Source organism: Rhineura floridana, chromosome 2, assembly GCF_030035675.1.
Source record: "Rhineura floridana isolate rRhiFlo1 chromosome 2, rRhiFlo1.hap2, whole genome shotgun sequence".
In the NCBI taxonomy this organism is placed as follows: Eukaryota; Metazoa; Chordata; class Lepidosauria; order Squamata; family Rhineuridae; genus Rhineura; species Rhineura floridana.
The window spans coordinates 133571684-133590046 of NC_084481.1; the positions used below are offsets into that span (position 1 = coordinate 133571684).

General features: G+C 44.1%; 1 protein-coding gene across 1 annotated transcript in view; it reads left to right on the plus strand.

Moving 5' to 3' along the window:
• The first annotated feature begins 6938 nt into the window (after positions 1-6938).
• BDNF (brain derived neurotrophic factor) overlaps positions 6939-18363 on the plus strand; it is a 48307-nt gene continuing 36882 nt past the window's right edge. Inside the window, exon 1 of the mRNA XM_061610582.1 lies at positions 6939-7204. The gene's annotated coding sequence lies outside the window, so the exon portion shown is untranslated. The remainder of the gene's footprint in view (positions 7205-18363) is intronic.

Consider the following 18363-nt stretch of genomic DNA (forward strand, 5'->3'; position numbering starts at 1 on the left):
AAGCTGTGGAACTCCCTCCCCAGTGAGGTGCATTCACTGTACAACTTTTGGCGAATGCAGAAAACACACATCTTTACCCTTGCTTCGATACCTGAGATGTATATTTTTAGGACCCACCCTATTTTTTGTGATGTTATTTAGGTTGTTCAGGTGGACATAATGCTTCGTTTCCAGTCAGGGCATGTCCTATAACTTCCTGCTGAAATCCTGTAATTTTATATAGAGTGCATTGCAAAAGTAATCAGACCCCTGACCAATGCTCTCATATTACTGATTGCAAATGGTACAATGTAATTTCATTCTGTATGATATGTTATTTTGAAACACTGAAACTCAAAATCAGTTATTGTAAGGTGACATTGGTTTTATGTTGCAGAATGTTTCTAAGAAACATAAAAAACTGAAATAAGTTGCTGGCATAATTATTCAACCCCCACACACTGATACTTGGTAGAGCCACCTTTCACTGCAATAACAGCTTTAAGTCTTTTGGGGTAGGTATGTACCAGCTTTGCACACAGCGTCAGAGGGATTTTAGCCCATTCTCCTTGGCAGATTCGCTTCAGGTCGTTCAGGCTGGTTGGACCGCAATTTTCAAAAAACGCCACAGATACTCAATGAGATTGAGATCAGGACTTTGACTGGGCCACTGTAGGACATTCACCTTTTTGTTCTTGAGCCACTCCAATGTCGCTTTGGCCTTGTGTTTGGGATCATTGTCGTACTGAAAAGGGAATTTCCTTCCAAGCTTCAGTTTTTTAGTGGACTGAAACAGGTGCTCTTGCAGTATTTCCCTACCTCCATTCTTCCTTCAGTTTTAACACAATGCCCAGTCCCTGCTGATGAGAAGCATCCCCACAGCATGATGCTGCCCCCACCACACTCCACTGTAGGGATGGTGTGCCTTGAGGCATGGGCAGTGTTAGATTTGCACCACACATAGCGCTTTTGAATTTTGGCCAAAAAGCTCTATCTTGGTCTCATCTGACCACAAAACCTTTCCCCACATCACAGCTGGGGCACTCTCATGCTTTCTGGCAAACTCCAGATGTGCTTTCAGATGGTAGCTTTTGAGTAGTAGCTTCTTTCTTGCCACCCTCCCATACACAGGCCAGTGGTACGCAGAGCTCTTGATATGGTTGACTGGTGCACCATTAGTCCCCTCCCAGCCACTGAACTCTGTTGCTCCTTCAAAGTGATGGTTGGCCTCTCTGTGACTTCTCTCACAAGTCTCCTTCTTGTGGAGTGTTAAGTTTTGAGGGACGGCCTTTTCTTGGCAGTACCTAGGCGGTGTGATGTAGCTTCCTAATTATTGATCCAACTTTGCTCACTGGGATATCCAACAACGAAGATATTATTTTATACCCTTTTCCTAATCTTGTACTACATTATCTCTCACTTCTGTAGAATGCTCTTTGGTCTTCATTTTCCTTCAGATCCACAGCCTGACCAATGATCCTTCAGCAGTGGGGGTTTTATCCTGACAATGTGACAGCAACTTTAATTGTTCACAGTGGAGGCCAATGGTAAGGTAATTGTGTCCTCGATAGGGCAATTTCTTTCATCTGAGTCAACTGGGAGCTTCCACAGCACAGGGGTTGAATACTTATGCAAGCAACATGTTTCAGTTTTTTATGTTCCTTACAAATATTTCCCAACATAAAACCAATGTCACCTTACAATAATTGAGTTTGAGTTTCAGTGTTTCAAAATAGAATCATAGAATAGTAGAGTTGGAAGGGGCCTACAAGGCCATCAAGTCCAACCCCCTGCTCAATGCAGGAATCCAAATCAACGCATTCCCGACAGATGGCTGTCCAGCTGCCTCTTGAATGCCTCCAGGGTCGGAGAGCCCACTACCTCTCTAGGTAAATGGTTCCATTGTCGTATGGCTCTAACAGGAAGTTTTTCCTGATGTCCAGTCGAAATCTGGCTTCCTGCAACTTGAGCCCATTATTCCATGTCCTGCACTTTGGGATGATTGAGAAGAGATCCCAGCCCTCCTCTATGTGACAACCTTTCATGTACTTGAAGAGTGCTATCATATCTCCCCTCAGTCTTCTCTTCTCCAGGCTAAACATGTCCAGTTCTTCCAGTCTCTCCTCATAGGGCTTTGTTTCCAGTCCCCTGGTCATCTTTGTTGCCTTCTTCTGAACCCGTTCCATATATACGGAACAAAATTACAATGTACCACTTGTAATTCAGTAATATGAGAGCATTTGTCAGAGGTCTGATTACTTTTGCAAGGCATTGTACCACAAGTGTTTGGGGAAGGGGGGGTTGCCTCATTTCTGTTGCACTATGGTTCAAGAATATCACTCCAAACAGCAGTAATGCAATAATACTGGGGAAGCATTGCCGAATAACTAAGTGGCATGATATGTGGATGGTTTAGTATAAACCTACCACTAATGCACTATTATTGTGTTAATAACACATTGCAGACTACACCCCCCCCCCAAAAAAAAAGCCTGGAAGGGCCAATTTGAGTGCAGTCTCAACAGAGAACAAACAAACAGGCATTGTGCTTCTGTTCCTTCTTTTTCATACTGGTAGGTGTGTTATCTGTCTTGTAGTAGACTTCACATTTAATTCATTGACATTCAGTTCCCTCCAAGCCAGCTCACATCCCAATTTTGCTTCACATAAGCAGATTTGGAGGCTACAAATAGCAGAAGCAGCAGATGAGCAGTATACATGTGGTAAACAGGTTTTACATGACTTACTATATGGAACAGACTTCCATGTAGAAAATCTTATGTTGTCAAGAGTGGCCCTCAATAATAATCTGGATTCCAGGCAACGCTTTCTTCGGGGCTTGTAATGCCATTTATCACAAGAATGTAAGAAGAGCCTGCTAGATCAGGCCAATGGCCCAACTAGTCCTGCATCCTGTTCTCACAGTGGCCAACCAGATGCCTGTGGAAAGCTCAAAAGAGCACAGCACTCTACCCACTGGTGATTCCCAGCAGCTGGTATTCAGGGATGTACTGCTTCCAACAGTGGAGGAAGAACATAGCCATAGCGGCTAGTAGCAGCTGATAGTCTTATCCTCCATGAATTTGTTTAATTCCATAGTTTAACTATGCACTGTGGGAAGAAGTACTTTCTTCTGTATGTCCTGAATCTTCCAAGACTCAGCTGCATTTCACGGTCTCAAGTCTAGTATTGTAAGATAGGGAGAAAACCCTCTCCCTATCCACTTTCTCCATACCATGCAAAATATTACACACCTGTATCACAGCCCACTCCTCCGGCTTGCCCCAAATGTTGGAGCCTTTTCTCACAGGGGAATTGTTCCAACCCTTATTTTAGTTGCTCTTTTCTGAACCGTTTCCAGCTCTACAATATCCCCCCCACACACACACACAATATCCTTGGCTGGCACTGGCTTCTAGGCACATTGACTTGGAAGGAGGAGAGCACCATGGCTGTTGTACTTCAGGCACGAAAATATCTTGAGCCACCGTTGCACAGATAAATGGGAGAATCCAGGCTTAGTCTAAGCTTTTTTTCCCTTACTGCACAAGCAACCAGTACACTTGTTGTTGTTGTTATGTGCCTTCAAGTCGATTACGACTTATGGCGACCCTATGAATCAGCGACCTCCAAGAGCATCTGTCATGAACCACCCTGCTCAGATCTTGTAAGTTCAGGTCTGTGGCTTCCTTTATGGAATCAATCCATCTCTTATTTGGCCTTCCTCTTTTTCTACTCCCTCTGTTTTTCCCAGCATTATTGTCTTTTCTAGTGAATCATGTCTTCTCATTATATGTCCAAAGTATGATAACCTTAGTTTCAACATTTTAGCTTCAAGTGATAGTTCTGGTTTAATTTGATCTAACACCCAAATATTTGTCTTTTTCGCAGTCCATGGTATGCGCAAAGCTCTCCTCCAGCACCACATTTCAAATGAGTTGATTTTTCTCTTATCTGCCTTTTTCACTGTCCAACTTTCACATCCATACATAGAGATCGGGAATACCATGGTCTGAATGATCCTGACTTTGGTGTTCAGTGATACATCTTTGCATTGAGAACCTTTTCTTGTTCTCTCACAGCTGCCCTACCCAGTCCTAGCCTTCTTCTGATTGCTTGACTATTGTCTCCATTTTGGTTAATGACTGTGCCGAGGTATTGATAATCCTTGACAAGTTCAATGTCCTCATTGTCAATTGTAAAGTTACATAAATCTTCTGTTGTCATTACTTTAGTCTTCTTGACGTTCAGCTGTAGTCCTGCTTTTGTGCTTTCCTCTTTAACTTTCATCAGCATTCGTTTCAAATCATTACTGGTTTCTGCTAAGAGTATGGTGTCGTCTGCATATCTTAAATTATTGATGTTTCTCCCTCCAATTTTCACACCTCCTTCATCTTGGTCCAATCCCGCTTTCTGTATGATATGTTCTGCGTACAGATTAAACAAATAGGGTGATAAAATACACCTCTGTCTCACACCCTTTCTGATGGGGAACCAAGCAGTTTCTCCATATTCTGTCCTTACAGTAGCCTCTTGTCCAGAGTATAGGTTGTGCATCAGAAAAATCAGATGCTGTAGCACCCCCATTTCTTTTAAAGAATGCCATAGTTTTTCATGATCTACAGTCAAAGGCTTTGCTGTAGTCTATAAAGCACAGGGTGATTTTCTTCTGAAATTCCTTGCTCCATTCCATTATCCAACGTATGCCTGCCCCCAAACTAGTCAAATAATTTGTCTCATAATATACTGTGAAAGCAGGTCTTTTCTCATGACAACACTCACAGGTATGGAGTACTGGCACCTCTTTTTTTTCCCCAACTGCACAAAAACTTATTTCACATTGCAGGGTTTTTTTTTATTATGCACAAAATGTGTCAAGTTGCTGGTCAGAATAAACCCTGGGGAGAATATTTATACCTAGCTTGCAGCATCCCTTGTTTTCATAGCCTCCATGGAGGCATATGTCTGTTTCATAGTAAACACGAAGTGGGTCTAGTAGATGATCCTGTACCGCCTTCTCCCTAGATCTCAATGGGACTCACTTCTTACTCTTGAGTAGATATGCAATAGGACTGAACACACTTCCAAGATAGTTATGCCAAAAGCAGCACAAGCTAAAGACACAACGTCAGTATCTTTTTAAAAGGAAAAAAAATCACTGAATTATGTTCAGGCCTTGAGCTTAATTTTGAAGTATTTTTACATCAACAGATTCCTGTGCACTTCCTAATAAACGCTCCTTTCCCCAAAATAGGAAACTCCCTCTTCCAGAGTTTCCAGAGAAACCGAAACAAGTGAAGCGAGAACATTATAAAACACGTGCAAGGAAAGGCAGCCAGAGGCTGTTAGTGATTAAAAAAAATATGGGAGGCATCCTTCGTTTGTTACTCGGATTGTGGTTCCTCGTAATCCTCAACCGCGGTGCCTCGTCTCTCTTAGAGGCAGGCGGGGTGTCATATGACATCCACGTCAAGCGCGTCGAGCGGAGCACTCGTGCGCCTTCCCGTCCACGCACTCCATTCACAGCGCTAGAGAGATTTTGGTCCTGGGTTAGCTACCCCTAGGCGAGCTAGCAAGGAAATCTCTCCGTCCCGGCCAAGATCAAATGGAGCTACTCAATCAGGGGGTGCCATTATTACCTCCGCCACGCAATTTCCACTATCAATAATTTAATCTGTATTTGCGGCATAAACAGAACGGGGGTGGGGAGAGGGCGACGACAACTTGCAAGAGAGAAAGAGAGATTTGGACAAGAAGGTGGGGTGTGTGTTTTCTCTCTCACGGTTCCGAATTCTCTCCCCAAAGCAACCACGCCGGTGTACATTTGGGGTGGCGCGTTTCTCTCGAGGCATCTCCCCTGCGGCGCTCTCGGTGCCAGACTTTTGCAAGTGGGCGCGCTTTCAGATAAATAAATACATGAGAAGGTTTTTTAAAAAGGCAAAAGGTGAGTTTGGGGTTGCTTCTGACTGTCTTGTTATGTCTGGGAGAAAATCCGCCGGCTGGCTGGATTGAGAAAGTTTGCCCGCTGCGTGTTCTCTTCGAAAGTGACTAGTTGTAACGTTATCCGGAGCCTTCATTAATAAACAATGTTTGTTATTATCCTGATTGCATTCTTAATAGGCAGACTATGGAGAGGTCAGTGAGGCAGCTATATTTAAATGGATCTGGTTTGTTTAATGCACTAACAAGTAAGCTAATATTCCCCAGCTTTTAAGGGATTCCTAACATTTCAGAAGGAAGTTCTTATCGTTCCTTCCCGTTCCCCTTCCTAAATTTATTATTAAAAGCAAAACACAGAAAATTGTATTAGTATTTTATACGTCTCCTTACTCTCTCGATTCCATCTCCCGGCTGCAGCCCACCCTTTCCTATCAAACGGGGATCTCCAATCCCTGATCGCTTCCTCTGGAGTAGTCGTATTGCACGGCTGTGCTCTTGTGATGAGGAGGAGCTTGAGAATGCTCAGCCTCAAGCTGAGGGAAAAGATGGGTTTAGGTAAAACTAACTTGAGAAGGCATCACGCTCCGGAGTAGCTTTTGTTGGTTTTAATTGTGTGTGGTGGTGGTGTTTTGCAATTTTATGATTGCTTCGTGATAATAGGGCATGGCGGAGAGAGATGCGTGCCAGGAAAAAAAAATATCCTCAGTGTGTATTCAAACCCAATCATTCGGCTGCATGTGCATTCCCTAGAGAGGCTTGGTCCATCCAACCTATCCAGGCAGGGACAAAAAAGTTTACACACGCACACACACCCCCGGAAAAAAATAGCATTTGGCAGCGGCGGGAGGGGGTGCTTTTTTTTTGCTGTCCAGCGTTGGGATAGACTGGGGGGGGGAGAGGCGGTGCGGTTCCTTTAAACCGGGCGCCCCAGCCCTGGTGTTCCTGCTTGGAAGCCACTTGACCAATCCAAGCCCAAACGGAGATCTAAATAATTCCTGAGTGAGAAGAAGCCAAACGCAGGGGGAGGTGGCGGTACAGCCAGGCTCGTGTGAGAGGCTCCTACGCCAGCCCGGGAGGGGGGAGAGAAGAGGAAGGGAGAGAAAGATCAGAGGCTCCCACCAACTCTGTTGCCCTCCCACCCTTCATAAAGCTTTGATGAGACACTTGAGCTGCTTGCCTCCTCCTGTGTTTCTGGAGCTGCAGGAGGCGGCTGGAGGGACTGGACGGCTGGGAGACGATGTGACTAACCGGAGGGGACCCGAGCAGGCTTTGTGTGGACCGCAAGGTAGGGGCGGCAGCAGGAGAGAGCGGCGTGGCCGCGGGAAAGTTGATGACAGTAGCCAAGCTGGAGAGGCGCCTGGGGAGCCCCGCTCCCGGGAGAGAGCCAAACCGCCCCGGAATGGTTCACGGGCAGCATCGGCCGGAGAAGGGAATGGGATTCGGGAGGTCGTCTGAAGGCAGGCTTGCCGGGAAGTGGCGGGGAGCTGTGGAGAAGGGCGCTCTTGACAGGAGACTGGCAGGATGGCGTTTGACGGCGGGAGGGAGATTCAAACCCAATCCTCTGCCTGCCCGCTTACTCAAAAGTAAGTCCCGACTGAGTTCGGCTGGGTTTGCTCCCGAATAAGCATACAGGGCAGGACTGCCTAACGGGGTCGAGAAACGAGAGGACTCTGTGTTCCGATCTCGATCGCGCGGTAGGCGCGCGACTCCGATGATTCTGCCCCCAAGGCGCGCCCAGGCATCCGCCGTCGCCGCCACCCCCAGACACCTGCTCAGCTCGTGCGTTGCCGGCCTTTGGCAGGCGCAATGAGACTTGGCACTTTCACTCCCTCTGGTTCCGACTACCTCTGTCCTGCCTGTTGTGCGCGCTCTTTTCCTGGAACTCTCACACAACACGCACCCTCTTTTTCTCTCTGCCGTCCTCTTCAACCCCAGCCAGCGATCGAGTCTCGCTGCCGCGCACTTTTCTCCTCCGCGGAAAGCCCGAGAGGCGGCCGCCAGTTTAGCGTAGGTGTGTAACAGGGCGACAGGAGCGAGCGAGGCAGGCAGTTGGAAGCCCACTCGCTGGCAAGCAAGCAGACAGGGCTTCCCCGGCGCGTCCCATCAAACGGTATGTGAGAGGCAGAGAGCCCACATAGGTTGCAGGGCAGCAAATGAAGAGAGTTTGTGGGTGGCTGCAGAATGATTGTTGACGGTGGTGTTGGGGGGGGAAAGGATTTCCTCTCCTGCCTGGGGTGTTGTTGCAAGCTTGGTGCATCGGGAGGCTTCTGAGACCGCAGCTGCGGGGTTTTAAGGGGAAAGGGAGGGGTGTTTGTGGCAGAAGGGGCACAAAGGAAGTCGTGCCGCGGCTGCGGTACCTCCACCACCACAACCCAAGACTATTACAACACTCGGTGGATTTCTGTGGCAATATAGTTATGTGGAGCGAGGTTGTTTGGGTTTTTAAAAAATGGGAAAGGAGGCCCTCTGCTGGTCAAAACTAGATGCACAACGGCTAAAGGCCAAACGAAGAGGGCGGGTTGAAGAAGCGGAGTCTTGTGGCCCCCAATCTCTGAATGGCAGAGGGAGGTCTTCAGTTCCATGCCTGTATGCAAGTTATCCACTTCAGACTCGATGCATTTTACTGCAGTGTTCAGATGGGCCTCAAATCCAAAGGTGGATTTCCTTGCATAGCTTATTTATTATTATTTTAAAATATCTCTATCCAGCCCTTCTACTCTAGGGCACTCACAATAACAATACACGGTCTGTCAGGTTTTTAAATGAGTTGAGCTTTTGAATGGGGACTGCTCCCCAGTTGATACTAAGGGCTCAGTGAATGCTTTCTAATGACGGGAAAGGCAGCTAACTTGGCAAGAAGGCAGCAACAACCACTACCCACACTAATCCTCTCTGTGTTGTGAGGCAAAGCCAGTGACACAGGAAATAGGCTCCTGCTTGTAAACAGGGAATAACTGGAGAAAAATCCCTTTTTATTAATATGGCATCCCGTTTATCTTAATGACTGATGGAAGGAAGGTTCCAAAATACTTGGGTACAGGAGTGAGCTAGCAAGAATGCTATTTCTAATAAATTAAACTGACATAAGGGAAAGGAGGTAACATGGAGACCCAGATGAATTCAGGCATTTGGGGGACTCATTCCTCACCCAGCACATGGCCTGTGGCAGTAGTTCCCAAACTTTTTTCCCCATGGACCCCTTGAAAATTGCTTAATGATTTTTCTGCCTGTTGTAGCAGTTGTGGTATGGTGTCCTGTCCTAGGTACTGTATGATTTTAAACGACATTTTTATTGCTTCTTTTATTTCTTATACATTATATTTTATTACAGTTTGAATTCTATATAATTATATATAAAATAAAAAAGAAAGAAGCAAAATATCAATATGATTACTGAAGGCAGTGGATGTGCCATTTCCTGTCTTCAACCACAATTCCACAGACACACTATGGACCACCTGAATAAAGCTCATGGACCACTGGTGGTCCATGGACCACAGTTTGGGATCCCTTGGCCTATGGGATTCATCTCCCAAGATGTGGTGAGGCACCCTATAGGCTGAAATCTCATATACATTTACATGGTAGTAAATCCCATTGAACACCAGTGGGACTTGAGTCTGAATAAATGTGTGTCGAATTGCACTGTTAGATGGAAAACTGTGGCTCTATAGATCCCATCATTCCTGAATGTTGGCCATACTGGCTGGGACAAGTATAGCCCTTTAGGGTGAATGGGGTGCTGCCCCACTACCCACACTCTGCTGTCATCCAGCCTCTACCTAAATTACTTATTTACATGACACACACTTTTCTCCTTGCTTATCATGAATCTAGGAGTGGCACTATCTGCCACCTTCCTCCTCCTTAGATTCAGGGTTGCCCCTTGTAGAACCCAGCAGGGGAGGAGGTTGGGAACAAAACTAGAATTAGTTGGCTCTCGGCGGCTCTGGCTCCTCCTACCAGAGGTGGTCTCCCTTCCTTCCCCCTACCAGTCCCAATGGGTACCAGCACCACTGGCTGGGGCTGATGGGGGTTGGAGTCCAACAACATCTGGAGGTTGGACAAGTGCCCCATTCCTGGGTAGACAAATGTATGGATGATAGATCTATTGACACATATTAGCTGTGAGAGCTAAATAGAACTTCCATATTTAGAGGCAACATACCTCCAAGTACCTGATATCGTGGACAAACTAGGAAAGGCTATCTTTACACTGAACTTGCCTCTGGTGAAATCAAAATGCTGAGCTACAGACCTTAATCTGCTCCAGTGAGGTCAGAATGGAATTCTGTTATAACTGATTGTTTGTAAAAACAGTAATGTAGATTCACCTTTGAGGGGCTGGCAGCTGCATGATCTATCTCTCCCCCCCCTCCGCCCGTGAGAAATTGACTATGTTACTAAAGGTAATTCCATCTAGTGTTACCTCTAGTTTCTTCCAATGTTGTAATTCAAAATCAAACTTGAATGTCATCTCCATGAAACAAAAAGATTCACTGATTCTTCAGTATATTTTTCTTTATAACTTGGGCAACTTGAAGTTGTTATTGCTATAGAGACAATTAGGATGTGTAGTAGCAGCAGTGGGGATGCAAAAGCACCTAGGTGTGACCCGCTGCCAGAGGTCATAAATGGAATGTAACAGGAAGCAACTCCTTTGGCCACAGCTCAGAATTATGAATCTACACAAACTGGTGAGGCTCAGTAAGTGAACAGAAAGATATACTTGTTGAAATGTAACCCTTACTGGAATTTAAAACATGCTGGTTACCATAACTGGAATTCCAGGGGCATAAAGTTATTTGTCCTTTTTGTGTACTTCACTAGACAGAAGATTTGTGTGAATGCCTTCTGTAAATTACTGAACTGCTTATACGGTGTGTTCAGTCAATGGATGGGGTGAGAAAAGTTAATAAAAAATTATTATGTATATATTTATGTAATATCTACCTGTGTGTTTCTTCCACTTGTTACAAGGACAAACTATAGTCACTTTCATTTAATTGCTTTATCAGTTCAGTGACAGTTTATTTTTCATCCACAAGGGGGGAAAATCTGTAATCCCAATCTTAACACAGTGTCAGGGATCTAAAGTGGTCCTGCGTGCACAGTGACTTTTTCTGTGCTCACTCTCAATAGCTTTGACCTCCAACAGCAGCTTGTGTACACATGCACGCGTGTACACACACACACACACGCACGCATGCACGCACACACACACACCAAATTGGGAAGGCAGAGCCTGAAAACGCTCAATGTCCAGAAGGACCTTTGGAGCCTACCCATTACTTGGAAGTGTGAATCCCTTTCATTCCATGGACCTTATTTACATATAAGTTTAGTTAGTATCACAACTTGGGTCTGCAATCTTGTTTCCTGCAGCAGGAGCACTTTCCATTTCAGCAGAGATTGTGCTGCAATAGCCATTTGAGAATCTGGTTGCTCAAGATCTAGATTGTTTTGAAAATGCAATTTACAACCTGATTCATAGCTTGGTAACGGCTTACATGCATGCACAACAAGACATGGCTGGTAATCACAGTTTAAGCTCCTGCCACTCCAATACTGAACACCTGTGTGTGGAATTAAATCCTGTTATTTTAAATGCAGTTTAGATCCAAGTAAGTTTGATTAGGATCTTGCTAACAGTCATATGAAACTATTTGTTAGCTCTGTGCAGCATAAAGGATTGGGCACACCGTCCTAGATACTACCATAATTACTGCTAGCAGGCATACTTGAATCTCAAGCAGGCACAGCAGCAGAATTAGGCTGCTGTGTTAACAAGAACTGCATAATACATTAATGTGCCCTGAGCATGGATTGGGTAGGGAGGATGAGGCACCACCAACAATGCTGCATTGCATCTTAACAGCTGAGCCATTAGGATCAAAGGAAATGTGGTGCAACTCTATGCTTGAAAACAGTGGGCACTAAGGTTAGTTTGCAGGGGGCAGAGCCAGGTGGCTCTGCCAGGCTTTGTGGATTCAGTGTGCTGCTTTTGTTCTGATGGCATAATCCACAGATACAGGATTAAACTGTGAACTGAATTTCCAAGCACATTTTCTTGGAAGCAAGTTAATACTCTGGAAGCTGCCATCCTGAGCCAGAGCACTGGTCCATCTAGTTCAGTATTGTCTACATTAGGAATAACAACTGTGGCGTCCTGTGGATATTGGATACAACTCTCGTCAGCCCCAGGGATCGGGGGTGATGGGAGCTGTAGTTCAACACATCTGGAGGACACCTTGTTGGCTACTCCTGGTCTACATTGACTGGTGGTGGCTCCCCAGGGTTTCAGGCACGAGTCTTTCCTGGTCCTACCTGAAGGTAAGTGGGACCTTCTGCATGCAAAGCATTTACTCTGCTACTGAGCCACAGCCCTTCTTTTTAGCATAAAGCACTTCATATACATTGTTTCAGGAAACTTTACAACAGCCCTGCATGGTACATTTTCATGCCCATATTTGCCGAGGCTGGAGCTGAAGCTGATAATAGTGGCTTGTATAAGGCCAGTCTTCCCCTACTAGGTGCCCTCCAGATGTTTTGGACAACAACTCTCATTAGTCCCAGCCAGCACAGTTGTGCTGGCTGGAGCTGATGTGGAAGGCTGCCTAATTACTTCTAGCAAATGCATTGCTAGGTGATATTTGAACTGGGTGGAGACACCAATTCTATGCATGTTGACACAGAAGTAAGTCTCACAGTGCTTAAAGGGGCTTATTTCTCTCATGCACACACATTTAGGATTGCAGATGTAGTCACTGTCCATATCAGCTTCCTTTAATTTACATCAAAGTCAGCAGGCCTTACTTCCAGGTAAATGCATTTCTGATTATGGTAGAAGTCACCTAGATGAGATGCTTTTGAAAATGTTCCCTAGTAATTATTTCCAGATGTCCAAACAATGAATGAACTGTTTGGCAGCTTTGTTGTGCATTATTGATTGCTCTATTTCTTTAATTTTTTATAAGATTAAAAGAGCAATGTGTTACAACCATGTGCATTCTTTTTTTCCCAGAATTGCCATTAGCCTCTTGCCTTGAACATCAAAAGTTTTTTTTTCAAAAGTACTTTTTAAAAATTTGTTATACATTTTTTTGAGGTTATTACCATTTTGAGATCAATAACCATTACTTATTTATGCTTCTAGTAACTGAGTTTTAATGTATGCAGAGAATCTATCCTGGTAGCATATGGCAAGTGCCTGTGTTACCTTTAATTTATGGATTGATAAAAATACTTAGAAATGAAATCATTGTGATATTTATAAATGCACGTATTCACAGAGGCAATTGTCCAGACTGTGTGGCATGAATAAAAAACAAACAAACATAATGCTGATTACTTGTATAAACTATCCCATTGAGTGAATTTCACTGAGCCACTACTTGGCAGCATTAATGACAAGGCTTACTATTTCATCCACAGTATGCATGTGCAATCTATCCATATAATCTGAAAGCAGCAATACTTTTAATATAAGTCTATCTGCTAAGATAGCCTTGCCAAGGGGTAGAAAAAATAACAGACACTGGTTTACCTGAGTGCTCAAAAATTTGAGGATCGCGTCTATTAATCTGAATATATAAAACATAAATAACAGGATGACTACCAAAAACTTGAAATATCTTTCAAGGCCCTAACTTTGCTCTTCTTTTTTCATGTGATTAGGATGATAGTACATTTAATCTAAGCTTGATGTTGATTCACTTTTTAGAGCAGTTTTTGCCATCCTGGTGCCTTCCAGGTGATTTGTGCTACAACTCCCACCAGTCATTACCATTGGCCATGCTGGCTGGGGCTGTTGGGAGTTGTAGTCCAAAACTTCTGGAAGGCATCAGGTTGGCAAAGGCTATTTTAGAAGAAGGTTGTTGAAGGGGCGTTGGTTTGGTGCAGATGTCTGGACCCTTACCAATTTGGTTTTCAGATTAGGCATGGCACCAAGTATGCTTGGGGTTTGGTCAGTTATTTCTTTCTTATACCCTGTAGATCTCATTAGATCCTCATCTTTTGGTTCTGTTGATGTTGGGATATTGATGATATATCAGCATGCCCTGTCAGATGCCCACAGAATCCCTGCTGAATGATTCTGTGGGGTCATCATCTTACTGCCTTCTCCCTGAGGCTCTACAACTTCTGTCTTATTTTCCTCTCCAACAACTCTGGGTGCTGAGTGAGATCATGTAATATGACTTTAGTACATAGATATTGGCTGGTTCTGTTTTTCATAGTACCTAGTACTTTCCCAGTGTGTCAGGTCAGGACTGGCATCTGGTTCTGGGTGAGCCAGTTGAAAAATTAATCTAGATAAGAAGAACTGATGATGGGCAAGTACTATAGCTTGAAAGAGAAGGGTTTGGAGATTGCAGCAGCAGTCATCTCCTGGAGGGGACACACAGAGAAGGGACTCAGATGTTGGTTTCAGATATAGATGCCTACAAAGGGTATAACACACACGGATTGAAACTATTTTGCAGTAATATAATCGGGATCATCTGTAATAATAAATGAGTAATGGAATGGTATTAATTCTGGAGAAAACTGCTAATGTGGAAGCAATTGGCTCTTGTTCACTCGTGTTTCTGTCTTGGAGCGCTCCTTGATTTGTTGCTGTGCCTGGGACTTCAAGCCATACTTGTGGTGAAGGGGAGCACTTTTCATCCATTCTACTTATTTGGAACAAATGATGACTGGCTTCCAAATTTCATATCCAGATCTCCTTGCCATAATTCAGATCTGGCCTTTGCTTAGACATGCCCAGCTGATAATGCAGGGCACACAATGTTTGAAAATGGTGACATTTGGATACCCATGCCCTTTAAAAAAGCATTAAAGAACCAAGAAAAAAAATTACATGTAAGAGAATTGCATTTGGTGCGGGATGAAGCCACAGGAGAGCAGCAGACTCCTAGTTCCTGTGACATGAACAGGTTCATTGTTGCTTTCCTGCCATACCTCAGTGGTTCATCAAACCTATTTTGTGTTTCAAGGGGCTTTGTGAACTCATACATGCATCCAGCTTGCATCCTCTCTCGCCATATCTGGAGCCAGTGATGAAAACCGGTGTTGGTAAGTCAGGAAGCAATCCACATCAGGCACATGCCCAATGATCTATCTAACTCAGTATTATCTGCACTGACTGGCGGCAGCTTTCCAAGACAGCTGGAGTTCCTTCAGAGAGGGGGTTCCTTCCAGCCTACCTGGATATGCCTGTGAGTGAACCTTGGACTTCAGATGCTCTACAACTGAGCTGCAGCCCTTCTCCATTCATTTACATGCGACTGCTTGAACATTTTGTAGGATTAGAATTGCCCCCATCAGAGCCTCTCACTGATCCCCTAATGGTGAGAGTTAAGGATGTACATCTGCCTATTGGTAAGCAGGAGTAAAGGAGGTCAACATTCCTGTACCCTTTACACATTTGTATAGATAGAGGAAGGAATTTCAGTATATATTTTTGTTTAATTTATTTTTAACTTGCCCTTCCTTCAACAAGCTCAGGACTACCACACATACAATTCTAACACACACAAACTTTATATTCACAAGAACTCTCAAAGTTTCTTTAGGCAACAAGAGAGGGAGAGAAGGCCTGGCCCAAGATGTCACCAAGAGAGCTTCGAACCTTAGCCTCCCCAGCCTTTATATGACCCTCAAGCCAGTACACAGCTCACAGTAGGTGCACCTATTCATGTATCATGTCTGCTTAAATTCCCTCCGCTGTGCAAACTGTCACAGGTATAGGAGTCCTCCCCTCCCCTGTACTGGTCTATCCTCCCCACTTGACGCCCACCCAGGGCCGGATTAAGCTGAGGAGGGACCCTAGGCTGATTGGTGTTTGGGGGGCCCTTCTCCTCTTAGGCAATATTTTTCTCAAACCCCTTACAATGCGTGCCATCAACCAAGATGGCAGCAGAGGCTTCAGCCCCTTAGGGAAACCTTGGCCGCCATCTTGATTGATGGCAAACCGCAAAAAACAGCGGAGAAAAAGGTAAGTGAAGCGGGGAGATGGCGGGAGGTTCGGAAGCTCTTGTCCTGCAACATTTTCTTTTTGTACATAATGAAAAATCTATATTATAATTTTTTTTAGCTTATGCACGGGCCCCCAAGAGCTCTGGGCGCCTAGGCTTCAGCCTACTAAGCCTAATGGATAATCCGGCCCTGCGCCCACCACCTCTGTCTTAAGCCTGGTTGCCTCTAGTTTTAGCTCTGTCCTTAATAAAGAAGGATTGGGGCCTACTCTAAAAGGACAGGGAAAATATAACTCTCTGGGTTCAGGCCAGTTTGTCTTACTCAGGGCTGAAGATAAAACCGCTACTTAACTCTCAATATGAGGCAATTGAAAAAGAGCTGTTCACTATTGTTTATTTAATGAAAAGAGATAAAAAGAAAGGTCTTTTCTTTGAGATTCAACAACACGGAACAATTTTCCCTCTGTAGCACTGCCACTTAGTGTTCAACTTCACTGAATCACAGCTGGAAACCCCATTTTAAAAAATTGCAGTCTCTGTTAGAGTCCTATTTTTCTTGTTACAAGGAGGATGTCATTATTTGAAGACTGTAAATTGTGGTTGGCATAACAAGCCAAAAGACTCAAACATTTTATTCTTTGTCAAATAACTTGACTGAAGGGGAAAGGGTGCATGCGTGGTGGGAGATGAGAAAAGACCCTCTTGCTTATTTAAATTATGTTTGAAAATAATTTTATAGTGGTATTTTTTAAAAAAAAATCATGGGAAATGAGGGCACCGAGTGCCAAGACCAGACACAATTCAGGTCCTCCAAGTTTGAAATGGAAATAAATGAGCTGTCTGCCTCATTCTGCTCATTTGTCATGGCTCTACACAGCCTCCTCACGATCCCCACATGCTTGCCACTCCCAAGTTAGAGAAATGGGTCCAAAAAGTAAAAGTAAAATCTTTCAGTAAAGAGGTTAAAAGGAGAGAGACTTTCTTGATGCTTGTTTCCCGTAATTGCTCATTGATTGAACCCCGAGTCCAAAAAGCAAACTTTTATTTTTGCTTCAGTCCCAGTGAATTCAAAATTACAGCACAGAGGAAAACTGTACTTCAAAACGGTGGTGGCTAGCTAGAATAAGGTCAAGCTGTTTTCTTGGGGAAAAAGAGGTCAACAGGATGCTACTAGAGCAGTGAGCAGAAGATATCTTTAGCACAAGCTGTCTTACTCTCTTTTTAAGTGGCTGTCTCTTTAACATCTACAGATGTTGTTTCCAGCCTTTGATTTATGACTGCATTGGAAATTTTGCTCAGTATGCTGTGCAGCATGACAGAGGCTCCTGTGTGAGTGGATATATCCTTTTTAATAGGTTAATTACTAACCTGCATTGACTTGTTTTCACATAATTGTTATGAGCACTCAGCCCCCTCCCACTCTTACTGCAAAATTGCAGCTTAATTGAACAACTCTCAATCATCTCTTAAGAGAGGTTTATACCCTGGTATGCTCTGTCTTATCAAAAATTGAACTGTTTTGTTGGCGTGTTTTGTTCTGAATATGAACTAAAACTGAGCTCTGGCTTAGGAAAAAGAACAAACCCTCTTTGTATGTCATTGGCACAAGGGGTACTGAAATAATATGCCCTTTGCTTTTCACCCTTGGGGCCAAACTACACATTACAGGCAAAATGTATGTAATGTAGCCTTGCCATATCTTTTAAAAATTATTTTTTAACAAAAAAAAAATACATGTGACAGGCTGCAACTTTGCATGGAAGAACAGTATGTAGCATATAGTTTGCCCCTTATTAATAAGCAACGGATCAGCTCTGCACCAAAGTCCATTAAATGTGTTTGCGGAAGAGGTTTTTTCTCCCCCCTGTTAAAAGTCTGAATGATAAACTAGTTAAATTTTAGTATTTGTATTCAAGCCAGTTCAGACCAGCTGAAGTTCATAGGCCTTTATAAACTCAGCTTTTATGGTGTGCTGTAGTAGTTATAGTGACATCCTCTTGAGGCAAGTGGGGCAGAACTGGGAATGTAAGCCCCATTTTCTTTTACAAACCTCTCTTAGACTGCCCTTTCGGGCCTGAAATGCCATTAAAAAGCATGTGGGGGCTAGGGTTATTCACTTGGCCTTCTGGAGAATGTGCACTCCCAAATCCCTTTTCTATTCCCTTGACACAGTGTTTGTGAGCAACTTAGCAGCCCTTTACCTGGACTAGTAGAGTAAGCATCTATTGTTGCTCTGCTGCTATGAGTGGAAAAGAAAGAAATAATGGGGGGCATCAGGCTCAGACCAAAAACGAAAAACAAAAAGCAAGGAGGGGAACTTCAAAGAGCACTAGAGGAAATAGTATCATTCTTTTTATCCACTTTCCTTAAAATCATGCATAATTTTATATGCATCTATCATGGGAGTGTGGCGGTTTCTTCACCCCAATTACCATTTTGATTTCCCTTTTCTGCACTCGCACTCCAG